This window comes from Stomoxys calcitrans, chromosome 5 (assembly GCF_963082655.1).
Source record: "Stomoxys calcitrans chromosome 5, idStoCalc2.1, whole genome shotgun sequence".
Classification (NCBI taxonomy): Eukaryota; Metazoa; Arthropoda; class Insecta; order Diptera; family Muscidae; genus Stomoxys; species Stomoxys calcitrans.
The window spans coordinates 1,585,651-1,606,488 of record NC_081556.1 but is presented as its reverse complement, the minus strand read 5'-3'; the positions used below and the strand labels follow the sequence as shown (position 1 = coordinate 1,606,488).

General features: G+C 35.8%; 2 protein-coding genes across 2 annotated transcripts in view; one reads left to right on the top strand and one right to left on the bottom strand.

Moving 5' to 3' along the window:
• The window catches only part of LOC106082354 (fas apoptotic inhibitory molecule 1), an 82,501-nt gene that overhangs the window by 24,108 nt on the left and 37,555 nt on the right, over nucleotides 1–20,838 (bottom strand). The gene's annotated exons all lie outside the window — the stretch shown is intronic.
• Nucleotides 1–20,838, top strand: part of LOC106082353 (protein unzipped) — a 43,770-nt gene that overhangs the window by 1,299 nt on the left and 21,633 nt on the right. The window lies entirely within an intron of this gene.

Sequence of the window (20,838 nt, the reverse complement as noted above, 5' to 3'; positions counted from 1 at the left end):
ATTTGCACCCTCCCTAAAACTCTGAGACACCCAGCCGTTGGGCCTTCTGGCCTTAATAATCCTTATTGTATTGGAATTTGCACAATTGTCTCTTCCACACGGTTGTATTGTCATGTTTGTTATGAAAACCTACGACAATTCCTTGAATCCTTCTCAATCACCACAACTATATTTTCTTTATATGTCATAGTTGAAAGGGTGTGAGTGTGCGTGTGCGTGTGCGTGCGTGTTTCTAACAGCCAGCTAGCAAATAATGATAGTTGTATAGGATATACGCCACCGATCATGTGTTTGTGTGAGTAGGTCGCTCTTCCTACGCCACACTGGCAGGACAAACAGAAAATTTACAACCTCCAAGGCTCCTATATGTCGGAAGGAGGCGGGAGAAGGGACTCCTAGCTCCTGCTTGGAGCCTCTAAGCAATAAAACGAATTATTGAATGAGAGAACAACAATAACAACCATGAAGTAAATGAATGTTTGGCTAAAGCCGCAGCAGCGAAGGAAATGTCGAATGCGTAGTTATCTGCTGACGTCTGCTTAGATGATGACTCATTTCGAGGACATTTCAGAGGCGTTGTCATTGTAGTTGTAAGTAGGTCCCTTCCCCGCATACACATACACAGTGCCTTTGACACTAGAGACCTCAAACTTCTTAGTGTAAGTTTTGCGATGACTGAATCATGAAGCCTTCATAAATACATTTTGTGTCTTCTTTATTGCGCCGAGTGGAAGTTACCTTGAATTTTTAATTATGCCTACCCTCCTTTATTTGTTGGTATGGAAATAAAATTAACTCATTAGTATAAAGAAATGCGAAAGACGTGCTTTTCTTCACCTTCAACGAAATACTGGTATGAGATTATTTGCCCTTAAGCCCTTTTATGCGATAAAAAAAAACAAATTGACTTCAAATATGTATCCTTGAAATTCAAATCTTAAGGAATTGTTTGCAAAAGGATAAGGACATATATGCAGTAAAAAGGTAAAAGTGAATGTTAAAAAAAATCAGAAAAATTTTTATCTAATCTGATCAGATAAGGGGTTAGGTTAGGTTAGAGTGGCAGTCTATTTTCTACACAGAAAAAAAAGTTGAGCGAAAACTTTAAGATTTTTCCTTATTCGTAGGATTTTAGCACTGAAAACGAGCCAAAGGACCAAAACCTCAAAATAAAGATGCTATCTTTAAGATTAATTTTCTATTTCCCAACGGACAAGATCGTCCATTGCAAATCTCTATGGCTGGTTGATTCTTATTTTACTTCATAAATAATTGTCCAATTATTATTTTTTGAATAATAACTTTTTTTAAACTTGGAATCTGAACTGAACCTAAACATTTAAAGATGCTTCTATTTGTAAAGCTATTTTGCGTCTTTAGCTCAGGAACAACGTTGTCTTGTTCCAAAGTCAATTTCCTTACTTTCAATGATATTTTGAACTTAATTTTAGATTTTTGTTTTTAAAAATGAATTTATAAAAATTGACAAGGGAATTGAGGGTCAGGCGTTAATGGGTTAATAGATATTGTGCCATACACAGAAACAAATATCACAAAAATTTTTCCATTTAAAAATTTAATTGGAAATAAAAATGTTTTCAATTAAAAAATTAATTGAAATTAAATTAATCTGGATTTTTTTCAATTGCGATCGCGATAGAAAATTTTTAAATTTTCTATTAAAAAATTAATTGATTCAATATTTTTTTTAATTGAATCCGAACTTTTTTTTCAATTACGATAGTGATTGAATTTTTGAAAGTTTCAGTTAAAAAATTAAGTGATTCAACCATTTTTTTAATTGAATCTGATTGAGATTGAAATTGATTGAAATTTTCAATTAAAAATTTAATTGACTCAATCCTTTTTTTAATTGAATCCTAAAAAATTTTGTATATACGAAGAAACAAATCGCTAAAAATTTTTCAATTAAAAATTTAATTGAAAATAAAATTGTTTTCAATTGAAAAATTAATTGATTCAATCAAGTTTTAATTGATTCAATCAATTAATAATTGATTATGAATTTTTTTTTTCAATTACAGTCGTGATTGAAATGCAATTTTTAATTAAAAAATTAATTGATTAAAATAATATATTAATTAGTTTTATTCGTCTTTTTATTGGTAACTTTTGGATGAATAATTAAGCTCGAGGTCAATGTTGTTTGTACAAATAAATAAATGATTCAAATATTTTCTTAATTGAAACTGAAAAATTTTTATTTACAATCGTGATTGAAAACTTTTGTGATTTTCAAATAAAAAAAATTAATTGATTCAATAATTTTTTAATCGAATCTCCTTTTTTCCAATATGGTGCTTAAGTTCAGTTAGGTTGACAAGAAAGTGGAGAAAAAAGAGTGCACAATGCTCTATCCCTACCCGAAACTCAAATTTTTCTGGGAACCTGCGCGGGTGTGTTTTTTACGGGTGCCCACGGACCTTTCGAGGTCACCGAAGCGCATAGGTTAGCATGTCCGCCTATGATGTTCGATTCCTGCAAAAAATGTTCAGCGGTGGTTTTCACCTCTTAATACTGGCAACATTTGTGAGGTACTATGCCATGTAAAATCTCTTTCCAAAGAGGTGTTGCACTGCGGCAAGCCGTTCGGACTCGAAAGCCCCTTATCATTGAGCTTAAACTTGAATCGGACTGCACTCATTGATATGTGAGAAGTTTGCCTCAGTTCCTTAATCAATTAAAAACTAATTGAAAATTACAAAACTTCACTCTCTTTTACACATTTTTATACCCACCACCGTGGGTTAGGGGGTATATTCATGTAGTCATTCCGTTTGCAACTACCGATAAAGGGTCTAATGCCCATAAATGCTTTATTTTTCGTCCGATTTCGCTGAAATTTGAAACAGTGAGCAGTTTTAGGCCTTCCGACAACTGACCCAAATATGTTCAATATCGGACTATATTTATATATAGCTGCTATATATACCGATCTGCCGATAAAGGGTCGAATGCCTATAAAAGCTTTATTTATTACCCGATTTCGCTGAAATGAGTTGTTGTGAGTTGTTTTGAGCCTCCAGGCATCTGATCTAAATATGGTTCGGATCGGACGGTATTTAGATATAGCTGCCATATAAACCGATCTCCCAATAAAGGGTCTGAAGCCCATCAAAGCTTTATTTTTTAACCGATTTCACTGAAATTTGAAACAGTGAATATTTTTACGCCTCCCAACATAGAAACCAAATAAGTTTCAGATCGGACTATATTTAGATATATCTGCCATATAGACCGATCTGCCGATAAAGGGTCTGAAGCTCATAAAACCTCTATTATTACCCGATTTCGCTGAAATTTGATACAGTGGGTAGTTTTAGGCCTCCCGATATCCGTCCCAAATATGGTTCGAATCTGACTATATTTAGATATAGCTGCCATACACACCGATCTCCTGATAAAGTGTCTGAAGCCCATAAAGCTGCTACCCGAATTAGTTGAAATTTGAAACAGTAAGTTGTTTTAGGCCACCCGCCATCCAAACTCAATGTGGTAAAGATCGGACTGTATTTAGATACAGCTGCCATGTAGACCGATCTGCCGATTAAGGGTTTCAAGCTCATAAAAGCTTTATTTATTACCCGATTTTGTTGAAATTTGAAATACAAAATTCAACAGTGACTTATATTTACTAGACCACTCAATGTCCGTGCCGAATTTGGGTGCATAAGTTATCTAATTTTCACCGGATTGTGACGAAATCGTGATGTGATCCAAAGTTCGTCCCGGCCGAACTTGATGCCTTTTTACTTGTTTTAATTGAATATGCAATTTTTTCAACTACTTTTCTAAGAACATTGATTGATATTATCATTTTCGTGATTGAAGCAGTTTCAATTAAAAATTTCATTGGATCAATTAATTTCGTGATTGAAACCGATTTTTTTTTGTGTAGGTCAAAATTTTCCTTTTTTTTGGTACAGGAAGAAGTATCCCCAGTTTCTTAGTGCAATGTTCATGGGATTTTTTTTATGGAAGACCACTTACCATTTACATTTTTACTTCTTTAGTTCGCCCATACCATGTAACACAACGTTAGTCTATTTTACATATTTTGCTTAAATCATTCGCTATCAAATTTATAAGGAAAATATCTGAAATACGGCGGAGATTTTCCATCTGAGTAACATAAATATGCAAAAAACATGTCCTGATTGTATTGACATCTACTCCTTCATCTTCAATAAAACTGACTCGAACTCGAAAATCAAAGTGAAAGATCTTTATGTTCTGATATGCAAGAGAATTCTCTTACATCATTTTACAAAATTATCTACATACATGAGAAATTCTTTTAAATGTCAATGGCCTTCATATATTGAGTGTAGTTGTCGTTGTTAGGAAAATTCTCTAAAACAGAAAATTCCCTTACATTGCAGGAAAGCTAAAGCAAACAGGAAACAAAGAGTGGTAGGTATACTGTTGGCAGTCCATGCTAGAATTCAACTAAAACACGACGACGCCACTGTTCTACGCACACAGACAGTAATCAGGACGCACCAATACCCAGGCAGGCATACACCAAACAAATACACACTGTTTGGGTGTACGTTGGGGGCAAGAAAAAAAAGCTTCAGGCTTCTGTCAGGATAAGTTAACCTTCATATTGTTTATGGCATTAGTTGCTGAAATGTTTATGGCAATCCCGCTGCTTCGTCTGGTCTGCGTAACGAAACTAAAACAACTCGAATAAGGTGGGTGGTATATGATGGTTGGATAGTTGCCCTTCGAACACTAAGTAAATGTGTATGTATGTATATTGTTTGGTGTATATATATAGACATACTGGTATCACATAATAGCGCTCATACACTTGGCGCCTGTGAAATGACATTGACGATTACCAACAATGTATAAGGATTCCTTTAAAAAGGCATACAAGACACATACAAACATTTGTATTCCCATTCATTTAAGGAATATGTTCATACACATGGGTACATATGTACATACATACATCCATGAGTTTGTGGGTGTGCACTGTTATTATGTATACATCCCCAATACATTGGCTAGTGATTGTTATGAGTTACCAATATCCCAGCCACACTCGATTAAATTCCAAAATTGTCTTTATTACGCTTATCGACCAGACTGCTTCATACATTTCCAGCAAGGACATTTCACTGCATGATATAGGAAGAAAGGATGGCATTAACAATGGGCATTTCCAATTTGGTGTCGCACGTGTTTTGTGATGTTTAAACAAGACAACATTGAATGATTCCCCCAGGAATTGAACCCAGACAAACAAAACTCAAACACACACGCCAGGGGGAATACATCAATTCACCAAACTTAATCAAACTCAACGGCAGCAAAGGCAACAACGACAGTTTCTGTCAGTGTTCGGTTGCCTATTTGATTTTATTTTTATTTGTATATAGGTGTGTGAATATTACATAAAGTTTGAGTTCCCTTGGGGTTGCCTGGTTGCCTTCAAAGGACACATTTTAATCGCCACAACAACCGGAAATATTGCGCTTTAATTATGAACACGCTAGAAGATGAACACCAAGAAGTTAATTTTTTTTTTACTTTGCTTTGTTTTCAACTTCAAATTTACCCCCTGGCGGAGGAAACGTGACAATTAAACGTGATTTACATCGATGGCACGTACGACCTAAAAATTACGTAGATATTAAAAAAGAAGTTCATGAAACAGCCACCTAGTTTGTGGTTTATTTTTCGAAATGCAAATTAATTTTTGTGCAAATAAATGTTCAATGATCCCTAAATTGGGATAATATTAGTGCTTTATTATTCCACATGCAGGCGTTGCTTTCATTTGTATGCAAATACATTCGTTTCCTGTTGAACAAGTTATGGCAAATCACTTTACAACACTGTTCTTTATTCTTAATTAATTATTTTTGTTTGTTTGTTGCTGTATTTTGGATTTAAATGATGACACACGCATGCGAATGCTCATTTTTTCGACTTGCCAAAATAAATTAACTATGATTTCTTCATTCTATTTAGCCTTCTTCTTATTTACGAATCGCTTACCAACACTGGAATATATTGAAATCAATGCAAGCTGTCATTTTCTTCTTCGTAATTACTTATAAAAATCGCATTATAAATCTGTTAGGCCTTAAAGAATTTAGATTCACTTGACTCAATCAATTCTCGATATAAAAATTCCTGCCAATTTTACTAAAGACTGTTTTAAAACACTGTCACAACATCAATGCTTGCATATTTGCCACTTTAGAGCTACGTTTACACTGGCTGCTAATACATGTAGACCGACCTACATCAATGAAAAGTGTCTGTGGAAATTTTCGAGAACTTAGCTTTAAGTCCAGATGAATACAAAATAGTATCTGTATTTGTCTGGACGATAAGTCACTAAACGGTACCCATCTGCCCCTTAAGGATTATGGTTAGGATAGGGATCAAGGATGTACAGTTGAACCTCGATTATCCGGCCTGCTCAGGACTGAGCTGAGGACGGAAACACGGTTAATAGCAAACTATTGTGCGGCTAGACTTTATCGAAAAACGTAGGGTCAAAAAAGTGCTAAATTGATAAGACGAGAAATAATAAACATTTAATTGGGTCTAAGATCATACATATTTGAAATTTCAAACACATTTCCGATTCAATTAAAATAATGGTTGATCGAACTAATTGCTTAACTGAACAAGTCAAAATTTTTTATGAAATTATTATTTCAGATTCAATTAAAAAAAATGATAAATCTATTTTTTAATTATAAATGGCAAAAATTTCGATTACGATCGTAATTGAAAAGAGTTCAAATTCAATTTAAAAAATGATTGAATCTATAGATTGAAAATTGCCTAAATTTCAATTACGATCATAATTGAAAAACACCGGATTCAATTAAAAAAATGATTGATATAATTAATTTTTTAATTAAAAATTTTGTCATTTTCAATTACATTTTTAGTTGAAAACAATTTTCGTGAAATCTTTTTACGATTACTTATTAAATGAGTTTTTTCCATGTATTAAATGAGTTTTTTCCATGATGATTGGCCTCCGTTTTTCTTGTCAATTATATTTTAAATCGCATCAATGACTGGACCTTCGTTAACATTCCATATGAAAAAAAAGATAGAGGCACATGGACTTCCTACAATTAAGAGCATAATAGCCAACCACTATTATAACGACTAAATATTTTATTGGCAGCAGTACTTTTCAAACTGTAATGAATCATGCATACTAATACCACCATAACACAATAACAACGGCCATGTGTAGCCACATATATCTGTGTGTTTGTGTGTGTGGGTATTGTGAACAATGTGAAATAGACAAATTTGCAAGGAAAATGAAATAAAAATAAAAATTAAATCACGAGACATGCATGGTCGGGGAACGAAGGAAAATGCTGTTGGTACAGGAGTGTAATCACCAGCCACCCCTGTTCCCTGCTGCTGCTGCTGCTGTTGTAGTGCCGAAACGTGCTCTAATCACCATGCTAATGTTGGTGTACGAGTTTGTGGCGCAAAGATGATGATGATGATGATGACTGCAAAAAATAGAGAGTAACTTCCAAAAAGGAAGATGACGAGAGCAACAACAACAAAACGCACATAGAGACAAACCTTGAGCTAACTCATCAACCAACCACCCCTAGGAGAAAAGGACGAGCAATAAAAACAACAATACTTGAAAACAATAAAAACACCAAGAACAAGGCTAACAGCCAAACAGTGCTATAATGCAGCAGCCAGAAGCCAGCAGCCGCTGTCGCAGCTGCTCCTGAGGCCAGAATAAACAAACACTCTCTCACACACACGCACACACACACTCATGCACAAGAGAAAATGTGAATGAGCCTGAGAATAGCCGAATAGCAAAACAGCAAAAAAAAAACAAAAAACCAGGACAAAAGGGTGCAGTTGGACCAAAACATTCTGAGCCAATTAAAAGTAGCAAAAACAACAACACAACACTGATTTATTTATTCGCCACACAAACAAAGTTCATTGAAAATTCATGAACTCCAAGACAATGTCGGCAGTTATGTTGGGGCACTGCAACATAATAAAGCAGCACGTGCTGCAATGTTTTTAATTTCAATGTTCAATTTGCAAGAATTTCAATGTATACGCATGTGTAAACACATACATAAATAAATGCGTAGAAATTAAATGCATTGGCATACAAAATGCATTGTCGAATGACCACAACTTCAACAAAGTCCTGGCCACCCCCTGCATGGTGGTCCTTGGGCAGCAACTTGCACCTGGTCACATTTCCCAAACGGGCGATGCCATCATTCATATCTCATGCCGCAAAATGTTGACATGATATCATCATCAATTGAGGAGATGTATGGTATGTGGTTGGCGGATTGTGAATGGCATAGAAATCAGTTGGGCTTGTGAGGTTCGGTCGCTTTAGTTACCCTTCCCCCCAGCCACCGGCCAAAGAAATATGCAAACATAGTTTCATATTTGCCCATGAATTTATGACATTATGGCATGAGTCATCACCTTCTTTTTGTATTTCAATAAATGATGAGTTTGTGCGCTGAGCAGAAGGATGGCTCTGGCCAACACTCTCACACCGGATCTGAGATGTTTATCGGTGATAATGGTCACCAACGACAACAACAAGACGACGTTCGTCGGAAATGGCCTTTTAATCAAATAAGAAGTTCAAATTATGAATGAGACTTTTATTCGTCATATTCTTGCGGCTTACGTCAATGTCTCCGATGCGAAGTCTTGTGTTGTGATGATGGAAGTGCATCAGTGTACTTTCTAGTACGTGATTCACTTAGTGGCGATAATCTGCACGCAATCGATAGGAATCGTAGGGTATACAGCAATAAAAAAAGACTAATAAAATTTGCCATTGGAATACTTCATATTTAAAAGAAGGTATTACGCAATTGCCAAGAATAGAGTGAAGATAAATAATAAAAAGGATGGTCATTTGGGGTAAGACAAAGTCTGCAATAGCCTTGCATCATGAATCGCGTTTAAGGGGCATATAAAAAAAAAAAACTTTTTACATTGAAAGTTATCAGAATTGGTTTCAAAGAAAATTGAAAACTAAGAAAAGTACCCTAAACGTTAAGCTCTGAAGCGGCAAACCCTTTAAACGGCAAAAAGGAAATCTTTAAATATTTTAGAAAAATTTTATAAAATTTTCTAAATTAAAGACAAAATTTCATACAAAATTTAAATAAAATTTTGTCTAGAGACAAAATTTCATGAAGGAAATTTTCTCAAAAGATTTGGTCTTAGGACCCTAAATCAGTAGATAGGTCTATGATCCGATCTGAACCATATTTGGGTCGGATGTCAGGAGTATTAATACAACTGCAAATGCAAATTTGCCCATGAACATTCCACTACGAAACAGGGCGAACTTCTCATATATCAATGAGTGCTGTCCAATTTAATTTTAAGCTCAATGATAAGGGAACTCCTTTTATAGCCGAGTCCGAACAGCGTGCCGTGCCTACTTGGGGAGAAGTTTTTACATTGCAATGTCCCTCACAAATGTCGCTAGCATTAGGAGGGAATATTCAACTTTGAAAAATTTTCTGATGTTCCTGCCAGGATTCGAACCCAGGCGTTCAGCGTCATAGGCGGACATGCTAACCTCTGCGCTACGGTGGCCTCTAGTACAGTACAACTGCAGTACTAGTATAACTCGCGTTTTATAATTTCAACGAAATCGGATAATCAATGCGGCTTCTATGGGCTTACGACCCTAAACTGGGTCATCAGTATTTAAGGCAGCTATATCTATATCTATATTATATCTATATCTATATCTATATAAATATGATCTGATTTTGCTCGTTTAATTACTTAACAAAACGGATCCGTGTCAAACTTTAGCTCAACATTTCAATTTTTGTAGGCTGTAGCGTGATTACAACTGACAGATACACAGACATCGTTAAATCATTTAGAATATTGCGACGATCCACAATATATATACTTTGTAGGATCGGAAATGGATATTTCAATGTGCTGCAAACGGAATGACTAAATGAATATACCTCCTCTCCTTTAGTTTTGACTTTAAGACGAAACTTTTTAAAATTGGTACAAATCTGATTTCTAATATGTTTTCGATAGAGATTTTACGAAAATTGACTCTAAAATTATTATACCCACCACCATAGTAGGGGGGTATACTATCTAGTCATTCCGTTTGTAATACCTCGAAATATTAGCGTAGACCTCATAAAGTATATATATATTTACGATCGTATCGAGGTTCTGAGTAGATCTAGCCTTTTCCGTCCGTCCGTCCGTTTGTTGGAATCGCGATAGAGGTTGAATGCGTAAAGCTAGTCGCCTGAAATTTTGCATAGATACTAAATATCGATGTGAGTCATTGTGGATTGCAAATGGGCCATATCGGTTCAGATTTAGATATAGATCCCATATAAATCGATCTTGCGATTTGACTTCTTGAGCCCTTGGGAGCAGAAATTTTTGTCCGATTTGGCTGAATTTTTGCATTTAGTGTTCTGTTATGAATTTCAACAACTGCTCCAAGTACGGTCCAATTCGGTCTATAGCCTCATATAGCTTCCATATAAACCGATCTCACGATTTGACTTCGTGAGCCCCTCGAAGCTGCAATTTTTGTCCGATTTGACTGAAATTTTGCACGTGATGTTCTTTTATAACTTCGAGCCAAGTACGGTCCAAATTGGTCAATAACCTGATATAGCTCCCATATAAAGCGATCTTCCGATTTGACTTATTTAGCCCTTGGAAGCCGCAATTTTTGTCCGATTTGGCTGAAATTTTGCATTTAGTGTTCCGTTATGACTTCCAACAACTGTGCCTGGTACGGTTCAATTCGCTCGATAACCTGATATAGCTTCCATAAAAACGATCTCACGATTTGACACCTTAAGCCCTTACAAGCCGCAATTTTTGTCCGATTTGACTGAAATTTTGCACGTGATATTCTTTTATGACTTTCAACAACTGTGCCAATTACGGTCCAAATAGGTCAATAACCTAATTTAGCTCCCATATAAACCGATCTCAGGATTTAACTTCTCGAGCCCTTACAAGACGCAATTTTGGTCCGACTTGCCTGGAATTTTGGATTTAGAGTTTTGCTACGATTTCCAAAACTGTGCCAAAACTGCGGTGGGTTGCCAAGATTCCGACCGAACTTTGCACTTGTCTCAAATTAATGTAAGAATTGTACATTTTTATTTTAATTCGCCAAAATAACAAGTCCGTAAACCAAAAATATGTTTAATTTAAGATTTTTATTTTGACGGAGCGGATTTTGAGATTGGAAACCGCTTCGGCAAAACTAGACCTGCTCCGCTCTACCCTCCCCACTCCGAATCCCTGGTTTAAATATAGAATTGGCAGCTTTGAAATGCATTGAACAAATAACGGTTTCTTATCACTCTCATAATTAATTACGACCTTCATACTCGTACATATAAAATTTTATTTATTAAACCAAAATTAATCTTTACTTTGTAGCACAAAAATACCAAATGTCAGCTTTAGCCCATATAAGTCCTTATGTATACTTGTTTCGTTTTCTGCATCGTATTTGAATTGCCCGCTCTATTTTCAAAGAATTTCATGCTCCCATTGCTGTTCTGTCAACAAAATTTGATTCGTTGGCACTTTTTCTCCCTCATGGTGGAAACGAAATTCTAAAAGCCTTATTATGGACAATTTGACAAAGGGTTCCTTATGGTAGTGGAAGTGGTGGTGGTGGTGGTAATTGTGGTGATCACGTCATAGACTGGCATTTTGGTTGTTGTTAATGTTTATGTTGTGCTTGTTGTTGTTGTTGTTTAAGTACCCTCTTGCATTGCGAGCATTAAATTTTTGGTGTCAAATAATGATACATAAATTTCTTAAATTCGTTGAGAACGTCGTCACTTTGGTCACATTCAGCAGAGTATGCATGCAACAACGCACACACTCAACATAGCACTTATTTGCACAGTGGTATTCTGTCTCTGGGCCATGCTGAATTGTTAGGTGCAAATGTTTAGCAAAATTTCTCACATGAAATTGATTATAAGGCAAAGATTAATGCGTTTTTCATGTAGCTGGTATAGCGTCTTTTGCGAATATTTGTCTTGAAAACATTTCAATTTTATCACATTTTGTTTTGCTCATATGGCTGTTGTCTGTGCATAAGCTGATGCACATTGGGGTATCAAATGTCTCATATGTTTATCAACAACTACCGCTAATTGTTTGTGTGTTTAAGAACCATTAACAATGAGCGAGATAAAGTACATTTTTGGGACTAATGATGGATTATGGCTCGCAAATTTCACATAAATTCAAATGTAAACATAGTACATAGTGCATAGTGAGAGCAAAACATTAGGATAATAATTTGTTTGAATTTCTATACCAAACCATGAAGCATTATTACCTTGGATTAAACCTCATCTGGCTATGTATTTAAAAAGTGCATAATTACAGAAGTGGTCAGCTACTAAAAGTTGTGCATCAAAAGCAGTTACAATTGTTTGCCGCTTTATAATTAGTAACGTTACATCTGGCAGCCTTGCACGCCACACGGAAGTGCTTGAAATAAATTCAATGTTTTGTTTACATTTTCTGCTTCTTAAGCATAACTTGACTAGTTTGTGGACAAGGGAAGGTGTAGGGAGGGCGGTATTATGTTTTCAATGCGGTGGTTGTGTGGTGGCAATGAACGTATTAAAGCTCAAGAACCGCAAAACAGCTTTAATGGCAATTGTTTGGCGGCCGGCACCAGCCTTGGCACGAAGTTATACCAGCATGAACACACACACAGACTCCCAACACATAAGGAGTGGAACAAAGTCAATGGAAGCATGGAAAATATTTTACCAAATAATCACTGGAATAACACGTAGAATTAATGTTTCTCTATCCGTCACACTAAGGAAATTAAATGAGCTACAAACAATTTCACGCTCAGAGAAAATGTGTAACACATTGATACCATGCTGTGCCGAGTCAAGTCACTATGGCTAGAGGGAGTGGGGGAGAGAGAGAGAGAGCGTGCCATTTCTTAATTTGTCTATGATTTTCGATAAATATTATGATTTACTAGATGAATGAAAATAATTAAAGTGAGAATTAAATTTAAATTCATTGCATGCAATGAATTTAAACGTTATTTTCAAACACTGTTGAAACATGCATGGAGTCTGATTTGCCAGAACAAGGATACATAAAAGTATTAGCGGCATTGCAGTGAAATTGGTACTTCAAAGAAAATAAGGTGGTCACAACGGGTCATTTATAAAGTGAACCAATATGAATGGTAAATATTCGATGAGTTAGAAATCGATTATTAAAAATGTTATCGATATGATTAAAACAATAGTTTTCTGCGAGGTTCAAAAAAGTCGCTTCAACAGGTTGGTCAAAAAATGCAAATTTTGCTCATGAACATTCCACTAAGGAACAGGGGTGAGTTTCTCACACATAAATGAGTGAAGTCCGATTTAAGTTTAAGCTTAGTGATAAGGGACCTCCTTTTTATAGCCGAGTCCGAACGGCGTGCCGCAGTACGACACCTCTTTGGAGAGAAGTTTTCCATGGCATAGTACCTCACAAATGCAGCCAGCATTGGGAGGGGAAAATCACCGCTGAAAATTTTTCTGATGGTCTCGCCAGGATTCGAACCCAGGCGTTCAGAGTCATAGGCGGACATGCTAACCTCTGCGCTACGGTGGTCTCCATGCATATGGTGTTCTGTTATGATTTTCAACAACTGCTTCAAGTACGGTCCGAATCGGTGTATAACCTAATATAGCTTCCATATAAACCGATCTCCCGATTTGACTTCTTGACCCTTATAAGCCGCAATTCATGTCCGATTTGGCTGAAATTTTGCATGTAATGTTCTTTTATGACTTCCATCAAGTGTGCCTCGTACGGTCCAAATCGGTCTATAACCTGATATATCTCCCATATAAACCGTTCTCCCGATTTGACTTCTTGAGCCCTTACAAGCCGCAATTTTTATCCGATTTGGCTGAAATTTTGCATGCGGTGTTCTGTTACAACTTCCACCAACAGTGCCAAATGCGGTCCTAATCAGTCTATAACCTGGTATAGCTCCCATGTAAACCGGTCTCTCGATATCGTTGCCAGAAGCTTTAAATTTTGCTGGTTTGACAGAAGTTGGGTATGAAGAATAAAATTATGCCCTACAACTAAATTCATATTGTATAAATATTTAGCAGAATCCATGGGAATCCAGATTCCCAAGATTCGGCCCGGTCGAACTTAGCACGCTTTTTCTTCTTTATGTGTAATGTTGAGAGTTTAAAAGCGGTCTTGGGGACTGCCTTTCACGACTTCTCGTCTTTTTCAAAAAAAATATTAAGCTTCAGCGATGATCGAACTCTACTTACTCGAACTCTTACTTAGGACTCTCTTGTATCTTCTGCTACGTTCAGAGTAAATTCTACGAAAGCAATCTCAGCTCTTAGTATGAATCTTAGACATCAGACTATAAAATTAGTTTTGTGTCATATTGACATGGTACAAAGATAGACTGGGCAAATTATACTTTCCCATCTCTCTTTCACTCGCTCTCTCTCCCCTCCCCCTCGTCGTCTTTTCAGGATTAGGCTTATGTTTTGTTGTTGAAATAACACTGTGATTAAGTAAATGAATGATAATTGACCAAAATCCCCGATTTTAACTTTGCTCTTATTTCGCAATTTAAGCTTGCTTTATGAATACACACACGCACACACACACACACACTTAGGAAGATACTTTTTTTGTGTTTGTGTAGTAGTCTATAGTCGCCGCTTAACTTTGTGATTATAATTTATAAAGACAATTTAACAAAATCTCGAGCTACTCATTGCACACTTTCTTTGCTACTGCATTAGGGTGGAGCAACAAAATACGATTTTATGGCCTTTTTTAAAACAAAGTTATGAGGTCACTTAGTCTCGTTTATTAGTGTCAAAGTAGAAATGCTAACATGAAGTCATTGTATGATAGGTTTAAAGCAATTTTAAGACCATTAAGACATTCTTAGAATAGTTTTGCATTTAACAAACTTAACCAAAGTTCCTTCACCCTAATGTGTGGTATATTTGAATATGAAAACTTGGTTTCTATTGCAAGGTCCATACAAACAGGCAGACCAACGAACCAACAGACAGACAGACAGATGCGACATAGAGTCATGTGTAAATAGATGGCCGGCCGTATAATAAATTGAAAAATTGACTCTTTTTAGAAGAAGGTCTCAACCGGGCCATAGTTTTTCGTTTTGTTTTATTTTCATTTAATAAATTCTTTTTGCGAGTGTGTGTGTGTGTGTGTGAGTGAGTGCGGGTGTTTACATTTCGTTGTACAATGGACGATAATCTTTTCAGAACACAATGTTTGATGAATTTAAATTTATTTCAAACTGTCGGCCAGGCCATAGGGGTGGAGCGCCTGGGTCGGCACTGTAGACTGGATGGATGGATGGATGGATAGTGACTATGAGAGGGTTTTGTATTCGTATGCATTTATTCATCATAAAACAGCAAGTAGGTAAATAAACATTGGAAACGTTAAATGTAAATTTGGTCTGTGTTCAAGCGTTCCAGCTAAGCTCATTTGAGAGCAGAGCAACAAACGGAAGGATGGCCAGACAAACGGAAGCAGGAGCAGGATGAAGGCAACAGACTGACAAGCACGATGACACGTTATCATCACCATTTTTAACAGTGTCGGTATGCGAAAACATCAGCAACTCTTATCTCGAGTTGGCACACATGAGTGGAGCGCACGGATGCTCCATTCAGATGTGCCAACGCCATAGATATCCGTACTTAGATGACAATGCCACAGCTAGCACCTTTGCTATGGATAGTAGTAGGTAACCCCATGGCGGTGGGCCAACACCGCCAACTGTAATCGCAAACGAACTTTGCGTGCAAGTAGTTCAAGCATGGCTAAGCCCTAATGCTTTTGTGGTTCAAGGTTCGAGGTACTTGACACCAAGCGCAAACAATCGCCTGCCCCAATCGTCGTAGTTAAGTCCACTTCAATGAATAGACAAATGAAAAAGTGGCATTTACATAAACGATTTCAAGTGCAGTCGACTTTTCTTTTCAATTCTTTCGCTGGGGCTTTTCTGCATGAATACGGCAAATTTACACAATAAAAGGAATAGTAGTAGTTGGAGAAAGACAGGCAAACAGCCAGCCCAAACAATGCTCAAATATTCAAATCAGTGGAAAAATAAAGAAAACAATTGGAAATTATGTGGCGCAGTTACAAATAACTTTTAGGACTGGCTGGCACTGCATATCCTTATTCCAAGTCTCTGTGGCAACGTATAAATTATCATGCCTAAAAGCCATCCATTTGGATTCGATAACTAACGGCAGTTATTTAATTGACTGATAATACAAAAAAAATAAAAATAGATCAGGCAACATTTTACCCCAACTCTTAGTTTATTGGGCTGCATTGGCTTAGGCACTCCCTTTGTTTGAATGCCTAATTCCCATCACGTTCAATCATTTATTGTTTCTTAAGATGTCAATATAGGTAGGGCTTGGGCTCTGTGTTTTTTGTTTTTTTCAGTGTAAATGCGTGTTGCACTCATTTATCATTCTATTCATTCAGCATGCAAATTCTTGATCTCTGATAAGTGGTGGTGCAGCGATTGGGAGCAACGGGATGACGATATTTATGCAATGCAGGCAGGTTTAATTATTTTTTCAGCATTTTCTAGAATTATTTCAGCTAAGCCAACTGTCTGTCTGTCTGTCTGTCGGCCTGTGGCTCCTGCCTCTGTGTGTCAATGGTATCAAAACGATGTCATCATGCCATCACCATAGTCAGTGTTATCAACAGCATCATCACACTCATCATCAACATCATCATGGAGTGCGTTTGCCATAACAATTTGTAGTCGTTGGGATTTGCCTCTTTCTGGAAATTCTGTGCGTCCATCTTCTGCCTACTGATGGTCACAATTTAATTTAATAATTTTCTTCGGTGATATAAAAACCTAAATATTTTATAATAATTTATCATTTAGCATATGTGTGTGTGTGTGTGTGTGTGTGCAATGTTTGGCTTTTTTTTAATGCTACACTTGACTACGCTTGCTTGTGTATCCGCTGTCTCTCGTCGTCAAATCGTTCGCTTTGACGCCACAGCCACGATCTTAGCTAAACAAGTAACGCTTTGCAATTAAGCCAAGCAAAGTGACACTTCGTTACGTGGTCTGAACGTGTAAAACTATGGCAGCTGTCATTCACAATTAGATAATTGCTCGTTGGCCAACAACCCAAGTAATATGGCACACCACACACATGCTGCATTTGTTTGCGTTGGTGATGATGCGATGCGAAGCCCTGAGGTGAGGTTTTGTATTGGTCTTTCTATTGGTCATAGTGTGATATTGTCAAATTTAAGCATAAGTTTAAGAAAAAGGATGCTTGTAATAATTTAAGATTCATCAGCACCTACACGCAAAAAAAAAACCATAAGCCACAAACGAAATGTGTGAAAAAAAATTTTTTTATGGGTCTGGAACTCAAATTTCGGCAAAATTTTTCAACAGTCATGAGTGAATTCCACATTTGTGAGGATGATTGAAAAAAATTACCATATTACTGTAATATTACTCAAAATCAGACGAAAATAAAATACCCTATTCCACAGTAGTGGAGGCCACCGTAGCGCAGAGGTTAGCATGTCCGCCTATGACGCTAAACGCCTGGGTTCGAATCCTGGCGAGACCATCAGAAAAAATTTTCAGCGATGGTTTTTCCCCTCCTAATGCTGGCGACATTTTTGAGGTTCTATGCCATGTAAAATTTCACTCCAAAGAGGTGTCGCACTGCGACTCGCCATTCCGACTCGGCTATAAAAAGGAGGCCCCTTATCATTGAGCTTAAAATTGAATCGGACTGCACTCATTGGTATGTGAGATGTTCGCCCCTATTCCTTAGTGGAATGTTCATGGGGCACCTTAATCAATTTGCCAGAGGTGTTGATAAATATACATGATGTATCAGAAATCGCGATCCACCATGCCAGTCAATGTGTATGTATGAATAACAACACACACTTGACCAACTTTTATAAGTTCTTCGCTATGCTATTCTTTGAAAAAAAAAGCATTGAATATGATCTCGAAAATCACAAAAATTTTTTTCAAGGTGACATAAAATTTTGAAATGTGTAAAAAATTTTCAAATTCAATTCAATTCAAATAAAATATTTAAAAATTTTTAAAATTGTTTTGTGATGTGAATAGTGCATTGAATAGGTTACAGTGATAGCGATTTCGGCCATACCTGAGACCTCGTCGGACCGCTTTGCCACTAACCAAGATTACATGCATCCACCTTCTCCCTAATTAGTGAGCAATGGTAGAAGCATGCATTTCGAACTTAACGTTGGAGCGAGCAGCCAACAACACACAAAGTCGGAACTTGTAGCCAAAGCAATCTTCGTTTGCCGAAGCAGTTCGAGGAGGCCCCTGGAAAGGCCGAAATTGCGCTCACTGTACCATGGCGATTTAATGCATTTTACACACCACATTTGCCTAAATGTTTTAAAGGGTTGTAATTTTAGCTGGACACAATTCCAACAACACAATGAAATAATTTTGTCACCAAAAGACAAGAATCGCAAAAACAAATATGAATTTTTATAAAATTTTCATAAAAAATTCAAGTTTTTAAAAAATATACCCATTTTTATAACATGTTCCAAACTTTATAAAATAGTTATAAAATTTTCCAATTTTTATAAAATTTTAAAAAATGTTTATAAATTTTTATAAAAATTTAAAATTTTTATAAACATTAAAATTTTTATAAAGTTTTAGAATTTTTATAAAATTTTAAAATTTTTATACAATTTTAAAATTTTTGTAAAGTTTTTATACAATTTTAAAATTTTTATAAAATTTTAATAAAATTTTTAAATTTTTATAAAATTTCTATAAAATCAGAATTTTTATAAAATTTGAAAATTTTATGAAATTTGAAAATTTTATTAAATTTGCAAAATTCTATGAATTCTATGAAATTTTCAAAATTCTATGAAATTTTCAAAATTCTATAAAATTTTCAAAATTCTATGAAATTTTCAAAATTCTATGAGTTTTTCAAAATTCTATGAAATTTTCAAAATTCAATGAAATTTTAAAAATTCCATAAAATGTTCAAAATTCTATGAAATTTTATAAGATTTAAAAATTCTATAAAATTTTCAAAATTCTATGAAATTTTCAATATTCTATGAAATTTTCAAAATTCTTTGAAATTTTCAAAATTCTATGAAATTTTCAAAATTTTTAAAGATTTTAAAAATTCTATCAAATTTTCAAAATTTTATGGAATTTCCAAAACTCTAAGATTTTCAAAACTCTATAAAATTTTCAAAATTCCATGAAATTTTTAAATTTTTACCAACTTTTACGAATTTTTTAAAATTTTCCAAATTTACCATTTTTTTCTAATCTCTAAATTTCTCAAATATTTCAACAACTTCCTATGGAAATCCTATTATATTAATTTAATTTAATTTTCTATTTAAAATTTCAATTCGTTGTTCTTTCTAACTGTATGTTGGAAAAAGTTTTTTTGTTTGCGTTTCACAATAGTAGTTTCTACATTCATATCTATGTGTGTAGAGCAATCGAGTGAACGCATAAATTTGTGGCTAAAATTATGCACGAACATTTGCACTGTTAACGCTTTGTTGGAAATATATGCATGTAGCTGTCAGCCTGATGCCAGATATGCGATAAGTGATAAGCATCCAGTTACTCATACGCTCTCGCTATGTTATGCTACTGTCATTATCATCATTACACCGCCGCATACACACCGCAAATAGGGAACAGCCAGCGGCAAACGCTACGGCTACGGCACCGACTTTGGTCTTGGTCATGGTTCCAATTGGATGCGTCCATAAACACTAGGCGTGCAATTGTTGCAGTTAATTAGAAGGCGGCAAATTAACCCATTCAGGAGAAACTGGCTATTGTTGAATCAAGCCGAAGCAGCAAAGGGTGTTTACTCATCGTCACCAAAGTAAGAGCCAAGTGATTGCTCTGTGTAGGAGTACTTGAGTGCTACATACTAATGTCAATGGGCCTAAGGACACTTGTCTTGAAAGGTTAACATTTCCTGCTTGAGCGAGGGAGAAGAGAGAGAGAGAGTGAGGATAAGGGATTTACTTGGCCAACACCTTTGTAGCGTCTTGTTTACATTGTTTCCTACTCACAAATCATAATTACGTTAACATTCGTTCCGCTCCTATGAAAGTCTTTATCCCTTGTAATGATAATTTGCTCTAAACAGCTTGGCTGCCGTTCGCTTGTTGTTGTTTTGTTTTCGTTTTTTTGAAATCGTATCCAATTTCTAAGAAGTGAATGAAATCTTCAAGTTTACTTGCCCTAAGGTCGGCTACGGTACTTTAATGCACCTTTGGCAATGTATGGATGAGTAGTTTCGTTTGTCTGCTGGCTGTTGTTAGGACAGTTAAAGTTTCCATAGACTGACAGGGAACATTGCAATTTAATTAAACTGCTGGTCGAAACTAAAGATGTGTTTTTTTCTTTTCATTTCAAGTTGGTCATTGAAAATGGAATACTTGAGAAACTAAAGAACAATGAACTTTGAGAATGAGAATTGGACAAGTATAAGGAAAATCTTACGGAAGTTATTTGAAAGTTATACACAGCGGAAAATTCTGTGACAAAAGGGTGGTTTGAGTATAAGTTGTATGACTTTTATAGGGTAGGCTTTGAAAGGGTTGCATTTTCTACTTCAGCAATAAATTTTTTTCCAAATTTTGGAAAATTTCTATAAA